We start from the raw sequence: 7,247 nt of genomic DNA, 5'->3' as shown, positions 1-7,247 counted from the left end.
AAGCCCTGGGTGTTAACCTCTTTCATTTCGGGCCATGAAGATCACGACGGTTCTCGAAGAAACAGTTACGGCAGAATGTATTGATAAAACTACCCACAAACTGTAACAATATGATAGAGTTCTTTGAATTCCACAGCAAATTACAAATCTAGCGATTTTTTTGAAAACCTGTCTTTTTACGTAAAGCCCTACTATTTTTAATGAATAGGAGGATCCAATTGCCTAAGCAATGTTCGACCGAAGGAGCCAGCAGTGAAACTGTTTAGGCAGAATAATGCGAAATGGAACAAATTTACACAAAATTGGCACAGAATGTTGGGATCCGGAGCTGTTCATCCACCAGAGGGCGCTGGAGGCCTTGTTCCATCTGAGGGCGTCTCCTGAACCACGCACCTGAAACCGTTCTGCCATCAGGAGCTGTATAACTGGAGGAGGCTGCTGACACTTCCCTGCCAGATTGTTAGCTAGTTATGGTACCGGTTCACTCCAGCTCTACTCTACCTGTTTGCTTCCTGAATTCTGATCCACCTGTGTCTCTGACCTTTTTCAGCTGATTGACCTGAGACTTGCTGAAGATAGATCCAGCCCAGGACCCCTCCGAACCTACAGCTCGGCAGCCTGCTTCTGGCAGAACAGTTCAGACTTACCTGTCCGTCCTCCAACGCCGCCGCAGCCCGCTGCGCCTCAAAACAGACTCCGGATTTCCCAGGTTTTTCCCCCCCAGTCCTTTCTCCTCCCGATCGGAGCTGACCTGATATCCAGTCCCAAGCGCCCCCGGATTGTTTATCTGTTTTTTTTCCCCCTTCCCCTTGGTTGTAATAAATCTCTTCAATCAATCTCGGCTTCTGGTGTTGTTCTGCATGTGGGCTAAGAAGTTAGACCTCAGCATGACACAGAAGCATAAACATTGAATCCTAAATAACTTATTTAGAGAGTTTAGCAGCAAGAAAAAAACAGGTTAGGGGTTACTTTAACGAAACCTCACGGCAGATATTTTGTCTAGAGGAATTCTAACGTTTCTTGATTACATACTTTTAGTGGTTAAAATGTACTATGTAAATTGTGTAAGAAAGTTATATTTATAACTATGTCGAGATAATGTGTGCGCAGCTATATAGGGTTTTCACAAACTGCATTTCTCTCTCCAAATGAAGTCTCGCTCCGATTCTTGTGAGTCAGTTGATAGTTTCCATGGTGATTCTGACTAAAACAAACAATTTTAGTACTATAAAATGCCATGAAGTGTCTCCGGAACAATTCGTTTCCTGACTCTTCATCTAGTCCTGACAATTCAAAGACCAGGAACCTAACACATCAGACATCTGTAGGTTACTGCTGCTTAATCTGGATCACATAGATAGGAAAGACTTTAGTTTATCATGAATGAGTTTTTATCAGAAGTAAACCACAACTCCTGTATCATTTCTAGGTACTTGTGGACACTTTCTGTTCTAAAACAAGGTTTGCTGATGGAAACAATATACAATATAATATTGAGACATTACCATTAATGAATAGAAGATGTTGTGTATGTTTAAAATTCATACACAAACTGTATGGATGTTTACAAAAAAAAATAAACATACTTTTGGATAAATGTTTTACAGATGACAGTGTTACAGTTGGAAGCTACAGAAATAACTCCTGATTAACACGTTGGACGTTACGTGATGGATGACTTCCCACCCAACTAGGTGAATGACATTTTTTTTTTCTTTTTTCCACCAAACATTTTTATTTCTTTTTATTTGCAGCCAATTTAATGATTAGGTTCTGTAACCTCCTCCTGTTGTGATCCAATTAGCATCTAGAATGATTATTCTTCTGTAAGGCATTACATGTCTTCTAAATTTTGTTTGTGATGCTGCAGGAAGCATCTTAACTGGAGTTATTACAACCACAAAGGGTAAAACCGATGATATAAAAGTCATAAAATATGGTTGAATTTCATTTTTTGCCTGCTACAAATTCACTTCTACATCCATATGTAGACAAAAATGAGACGAGGCAACAGCATGTGAACATTTCTGAATAACTAAATGAATATTTGATGTGTTGTCCTAATTATTTTCACATGAGTGTATGCATGCCCACAGGGGCAAGAAATCATGTATATCACATTTGTTGATGCACTAGTAATAATATTACTCATGGTACATTTCCTGCCTGTATGAGGATGTAAAAACAAAAAATCTAATTTCTTTTGACAAAAATATGTAATATGAATTTAACAGTGTACAGGAAATTAGTTGTTTTTTTTCTGATATTGGCCCAGTTTGTTCTGCTATGCATCTGTTTTAAGTAATAAATTATAAAAAAATAAAAAAAGATTGATAGCATCTTGACCGTTTTCTTTTATATCACAGATATTTACTACTGATTGTTGGCCACATAATATCCCATTAAAATACACTTAAGTTTGTAGTTATAACCAAGATTATTATAGTTATCTAAAAAGAAAACTGAAATAGAGAAAACATTTTTGTAACTTAATAAAAATGTAATTTTTATTTTATTAGTAATTAAATAAAAATGATAATTAATGGGGAAAACTATATAAAAACTAATTAAAGCATATTGAATCTATAGACATATTTCTCTTCATTTTTATGCTTATGAATCTATTTATGAGCCTTTTAAACTTTTTTTCTGGAGAAATGTGGTATCTTCTATTTGAGTGTTCATTAGTCAATCAGTGTTTACATAATCATAACAAGTTTTTGGTTTCTGTGCCAAAAATTAATCAAAGTATGAAAAATCTAAAGCTACTACTATAACTAATAAAAACCGGCAAACGCACTAGTTTAAAGCTAACTGAATTAGACTAAAAGTCACAACAAAATAAAATTAAACTATTATGAAAAACCCAAAAGTATTATAAACGTGATATCTTCGCGTCATAAACAGCAACAGCTCATTTCGTTTTGCGATAACCTTTAAACGTGTTCTCTCGAAGCCCGATGAAAAAGAAAACTTGAGAGCAATCAGACGTTTTATCGTCTGAAATTTAATCAGAGCGTAGCTCTCCTCCTTACCTGCTTAATGACTTGCTCTGCCGTCCTAAACAACCAGAGTTCCTCTAGTTGACATGCGGCACGCATGGGCGACTTTTTGGCAGCGCCAAGCCCAACGTCTTGTCACTGCTGTGACCTTGAGAGACCTCTGACCCAGGCATCAGACCGGATATTACATGGGTCAGCGGTGGAGACAAAGAGCTACACCAGTGCTCTGTGAAAAAAAAAAAGAACCTGATCCGACGGACGCCTCAGAGTAGGTTCATAGATGCAGAGTCACACGCAGGCATTCAGCTAGAAAACAACAGATGGTTATGAGATTGTACTGTGGCGGACAGGGAGCCGTTTGGAAAGGCTGAGTCCAGCTTGCATTACATTAGAGGGACTGAAACATGAACGCCGCTGCTCAAAATCTGCACTTCCTGTTGAGAATGAACTGCATGCATGAGAGACACGGCCATTGCTAGCTATCTGGTCAGAGAATCCATGAAGACGTAAGAAGCAACTTGACAGGAAAGTATTGTCTATGTATGACATGTTAAGGCATATAAGTTGTTCGTTAATGCTACAAAACACAGAGAGAGCAAAGCCTGAAATAAATAACAGACTGAATGGAATAACGCAAAGTGAGCCTGTACAAGTTTCAGAGGTAACTTCAACAACCTGCAATCCCTTTCCACTCATATACTTGACATAGTATTAAACGCAGACTAAGATTAGTATTTTTTATTATGAGATTAAAAACATAATATTAGTAGAATAAAGATGAAAAATTACCAGAAGAACGTCGCAAAATTGCTAGAAAAAGAAGTTGCTTATTGAGGAAAAAACTCCCAATATCTTTAATTGACATGACCGGGTTTGACAAGTCTGTGCGGTTCTTGCTGCGAAATAGACTCAGTCGTTTTCACAATGCTTTCAAAGTCCTGCTGCTGAAGTCAATTTGATGCTGATGTGTAGTATCAGCAGTATTTCCAAATTTGCTAAAGCAATACAAAAGTATTACCAGAGGCTAATTGAATTGCACAGTTTGAGAATACAGTGGACCATTTTCCTTCTGCAGAAAATGGTCCAAGTGGGTTTTAATTATGAGTGTTATTCTTAGAAAATGCAAAAAACCACCAGTACTTATCCATTTCTCAAGTATGTGTTAGATTGTCACCTTAGGTTCCCAATGAATTACCTAGATTTTTGTAGTTGTATCATAACAAAAATGAAAAATATCAAAGTTTGTGAATGTTTTTGCGAGGCACTGTCTTGGCAAACCAGCCATCATTGTTCCCAACTCTGATGGTTCATGCAGGGAAAAAATGAGAAGAGAGACAAACAAAATGACATGTTGACATCATCGCTGAGTTTCCCAGAATTGATCCTTTACAATTATCTGATTTTCTCCCCCAAACGTCCAACAACAGCCCAGTGATAAACTCCATCCACCAGTGAATCCTGTGTTTGTGTAGCTTTGCACCTCACCAGGCTGTGTTTTTTAATAAATCCGTGGTGCATCCACGTGTTGCGACTGCAGCTGTGTGTTATCAGCCTTCTGCTGGGATGTCCACTTCTCACAAGGCAGCCTGCCAGCTCACAGCAGTAAAATGCTAGTGCAGGGCTTCGTGAAAATGTTACACCTCTCTAAGTGGGCGAGAAAGAACCACAAGAAGCAAAGTAAAGTGAGTTTACTTTGCTTCTCTAATGCAGGAGTTTGTATCCACAGTTTTTGAGCCTTTTAAGCCAATTATTGCCATAAAATGTTGCCCATTTTCACAAGAAGTATTGTAGTTTGAAGAAACCTGACCAGTTTGTACACCCATAATAGCATTTCATATCACTGTGCAGGAATTTCCTAATCAGGATGTATATTCTTTCTTAACCAATGCACCAGTGCTTAAATAATAAACCTAAAATACATTACTAATAAAAAATATATTCATTCTTATATATACAACAGACGTGTGCTTAAATAAATCTATGATATACAATTTCTTATAACTGCTCACTAATCTAAAATAAAGTGGAAAATAACCAACTGCCCCACCTGTTCAGCTGCCCCACCTGTTCAACTGCCCCACCTGTTCAGCTGCCCCACCTGTTCAACTGCCCCACCTGTTCAGCTGCCCCACCTGTTCAACTGCCCCACCTGTTCAGCTGCCCCACCTGTTCAATTGCCCCACCTGTTCAGCTGACGGTGGCTAAGAATTGGCCCAGCGCCAGGTAACACCTGCAGACTAAACTTCTACAACAGGAATGTTAGCTACTGGTTACGTTACTGGCAGCTAACGTTTGAGTTAGTGGTAGTTAACAGCCACTTACAACCCAGACACACACTAAAGGTAATGGTTTGTGTTATGTGATTACTAATATTTTATGTATTTATTTGTTTATTGCTATTGAATTAAATGATGCGTTTTTATGTATATTTGAAATATCAAAAGTTGCCATCTATTGCACCTAATTGTATTGCAGTAGCAGAGAGTTACCAGTAGGAGGCAGAGTGAGCTTGTAATCCCTCCAGAGTCTGCGTACCTGATGACCGGCTGCAGAATGGACTCCAGGAGGATTTGTGAAACACGGATTTGTTTCCGCCTCGTCATTCCTACCAGTATTATCCAGCTGGCAGGTAAGTAGGGGGTAAAATGTTCTTACTTTAACAAAATAACTCTGAATAACTTATGTAGTTTCTATAGAGTCCTTTGGTGTTTTATTTACCGTTGTCATAGCAACTGAACTAACCTTTATATATATGTATTTATTATGTTTTGCAGCTGAGAGTGGTCAGAGTGACGGCTCCGCCTACTTTGAGTGAGTGCTGCAGGAGTACAATAAGTATGTATTTTCAGACAGTCATTGGCTCGCAGTCTTTCTTCTTTATTATTCTTTCTTCTCACTGGAGCAGCAGAGCCAGGCGGAGGTCCTTCTCCTCCTGCTGCTTCTTCAGCAGGTTGGCCCGATGTGCATGTTACTCCTGGCGATGCTGCTGCTCCTCCATCACGATGGCCTCAGCTGAGGTTTAGTCAGAAGTTCAGTTGCTGACGTTACCAGGATGCCAGTGTCGTCCATGGATGTGGCTCGCCATCACATCCACACTTCTTTGGCAGTTGAAGGGTGTCATAAAAAAAAAAAAAAACTGTTTATACATAATGTGCAGAACCACAAAAAAAAATTAATTCATTAAACTTCAATCACCTTGTACACAAATAAAATCACCATGAATAAAATGTTTCAATTGTTGCATAAAGCTTGCATCCTTTCAACTTATAAATAAAAATAACCTCACCCTGAAATTATTTAAATGTTTTACACATTTTTTAATGTATTAATTTTATTTATTTTTTCTCCCCTAAAGGGGGTCTTTTGTGGGCTCTAGTGTCCCTTGTATGAAAGTAGGCTGACAGGAAAGGGGAAGACATGCGGCAAATGTCGCTGGGTCTGGGAATCGAACCCGCGACGGCCATGTCGAGGACTCAAGGCCTTCAAACGTGGGTCGCGCTGTCCCCTACGCCACCACAGCACGCTTTTTTTAAAAACAATTTTAATATGAAACTGTTACTGGCACCAGACTTGGAGGATTTGAGCTCTGTATAGCCGGTACATTGTGGATCACAAGGAGGAGGCAAGTTATTACAATCCTGCCTCGACCAGAACTCATTTATTCTGAATTAAAGAAACTGAGGCTGCAGGAGGACATTTATATAAGAAGATGATCTTCTGTTATTTCTTACCTGAAACAGTGGACTTGAGTCAAAAGCTCATTTGAAATTAGTTCCTAACAACAGGGGCCTGGGTGGCTCCACACTATGGCAGCGAGTGAGCGAACCAAGTAGGACTCTCCACACCACTTAGTGTGAAATCTGCAGCCGGTTCATTCCCCGGACGAAGACCAGACCCCAAACTGCTGTTACTGGGCCGGACACAGAGTTGTAGAAATACACAGTCTGACCAGAGTTATGTGTCATTTATTGTTTCATTTATGAAGCTGAAGTAGCAGCAGCGGCAAAACACCAGCTCCTATGGCCAACTCTGTCCTTTTCCTCCTGGGTGTTAACTAGGCGTAAGGGAAAAAAAAAAAAAAAAAAAAGTCCAGAGGCTAGACTGTCCCAGTAAAAAGCCGCTGACTTCCGGTCTTCTCTACTTCAACATTAACGTTCTATCAAGATCTACCCAATTAGGCTGACATGAAACTGCTAACGTATCACACAACCCTACAGTGTGTCACAGTACTGGAGATTCAGCTGG

At 39.4% G+C, this 7,247-nt stretch overlaps 2 long non-coding RNA genes across 2 annotated transcripts; both read left to right on the top strand.

Annotated features, from left to right (window-relative positions):
* Positions 1-317: 317 nt before the first annotated feature.
* LOC116714838 (uncharacterized) lies at positions 318-836 on the top strand. The gene is made up of 2 exons (XR_004338137.1): positions 318-473; positions 551-836. It is a non-coding gene; the product is annotated as an uncharacterized LOC116714838 (long non-coding RNA).
* A 4,436-nt stretch (positions 837-5,272) lies between these two features.
* Positions 5,273-6,209, top strand: LOC116713894 (uncharacterized). Its single transcript, XR_004337938.1, has 4 exons — positions 5,273-5,344; positions 5,478-5,631; positions 5,777-5,813; positions 5,908-6,209. It is a non-coding gene; the product is annotated as an uncharacterized LOC116713894 (long non-coding RNA).
* Positions 6,210-7,247: the final 1,038 nt, after the last annotated feature.

The sequence above is a fragment of the Xiphophorus hellerii genome, chromosome 23 (genome assembly GCF_003331165.1).
Source record: "Xiphophorus hellerii strain 12219 chromosome 23, Xiphophorus_hellerii-4.1, whole genome shotgun sequence".
In the NCBI taxonomy this organism is placed as follows: Eukaryota; Metazoa; Chordata; class Actinopteri; order Cyprinodontiformes; family Poeciliidae; genus Xiphophorus; species Xiphophorus hellerii.
This window is presented reverse-complemented; position numbering and strand designations above follow the sequence as displayed.